Source organism: Elaeis guineensis, chromosome 3, assembly GCF_000442705.2.
Source record: "Elaeis guineensis isolate ETL-2024a chromosome 3, EG11, whole genome shotgun sequence".
Lineage (NCBI taxonomy): Eukaryota > Viridiplantae > Streptophyta > Magnoliopsida > Arecales > Arecaceae > Elaeis > Elaeis guineensis.
In genome coordinates this window covers 11,450,706-11,452,665 of record NC_025995.2, presented here as the reverse complement: position 1 = coordinate 11,452,665, position 1,960 = coordinate 11,450,706, and positions in this window count along the sequence as shown.

The window sequence follows — 1,960 nt, the reverse complement described above, 5'->3', positions numbered from 1 at the left end:
TATTGGATATTGCATTATGTTCCCCAGATGCATCAAAAGCTGCAGATGTAATTCCATAGCTGGAAAAACCTTTGAACCAATTTAAAGCTTCTGGAGCAAGTGATATTGCTGCAATAGATATTTCAAGTTCAGCTTCAAGTGCTGCTGAAAAGATTTTTGTCATCAAGTCATATAGAGAGGATGATGTTCACAAGAGTATTAGGATTAATGTTTGGGCTAGCACTCCCAATTTGGGAACAAGAAACTTGATTCTGCTTATAGGGAAGCCAAGGGGATGTCTGGTGGCTGCCCAATCTTTTTGTTTTTCTCTATGAACACAAAGCGGACAGGTTGCTAATGTTGCAAAAATAAAGTAGTATGTTATGAACCAACTTATATGGATATGTTATCAGGATTTGGGCCAGCTCATTATTCACATAGATTCAACTCAACATTTTCTTTACAGAATCCTGGTGACACAAATCTTTTGAAGAGTTATTTTCAAGTTCTATCCAAAAAAAGAAAAGAATTATTGTCAAGATCCAGAAGGAAGTCGTGAAGTGCTTCCAAGCCAGTGGTATTTAGTGTCTCCAAATTTGTCCTTTGAATGAGCCTAACTTGAAGATGCTGCATAACATGCTTGTGCTGGAAAGATAGAGTTTGTGACAGTACATTAGCACATCAAGCAAGCCCACCCATCATGCATATATGCCATCCACGATTGCCTCGGCCATGCCTCTATCCCTCCATTCCATTCGAGCTTGGCATTGGTTTTATCAATCTCTAGCTACATTGGATCCAAACCTTATCTTCTTATCATGCTTTGAGGATTATATCAGCTTTTTGTGCACCTTGCCTAACCTCGATCTCACCATGGAGCGACTCACTTCGAGAACACCATGCAACAAACATTTGATGGTCCTTTCAATATTTGAAGCGCATCAATGACAAAGCCTACAAAATTGAGCCTCTTGAAGAATATGGAGTATCTGTAACATTCAACATAGTTAATGCCTTATAATGAAGACCAAGAAGATCTAGACTCAATGGCGAGTCCACTCTAACCAAGAGAGTATGTATAATACTGAAGCATCTAGGGCTCACTTGCCAGACGAGTGAGTTTGAGCCAACACTGGATACCAGACTGGAGTGCACGAGTCATGGGACAGTGCATGGTGCATGTAGTGCATGGTGCATGTACTGGCCACATGGGTCGTAAGTGTTTTGCACATGAATCTTAAAACCTAAGCTAGTTTTATCTTGTTAGAAAAATTTAATGTTAGTTAATTCTATAGAGTTTTGATTTTTGTGAACTTTTCTTCTGAGAATTTTTGATGTTATTAGGAAAGTTAATGGTTAGGATTATTCAAATCCTCGTGAGAGTAAGAATCTCATAATGGAAAGGTGAAGAAAAGTCCTACTTATAAATACCCCATTGGGATTCCTTTTGTAATCATTCTTACATTATTGATTAATAAGAATTTTCTTGTATAAATTGTTTTTGCCTTCTTTCTATTATCTCTTTCCTTCTTTTTGTGGATTCCTGGAATTTGTTAGCATATGAAAGCCATATCCTTAGAGTGGCTAGCGAAGATGGTATTTTTTGTTTAAAAGAGAGTGACCCATCCCTCCTCTTTCAACCACCATCCATCCATTATAGCACTTTGTATCATACGTGCCATAGTAGGGTTTTCATATCGTCACAATAGTTGTGTCGACATACTCTTTCCCTTTGAATTTTTAGCACAACTTTAACATCTCCCGATATCACAAGAGTTGCTCTGGGTGCTGCTTTGGATCTTTGCACTGCTCTACAAATTCATCAGGTGAAATCTTACCTATACACCTATGAAATGCATGCTCAACCTTTATAAATAAGCCCCATTCTTTTTATTCTACCATCATCCACCTTTGTAGCTTTCTCCTCCTACAATCTTATTTCCTCTTTGTTCATGATTCCAATCAAGATAAACTTGGAATT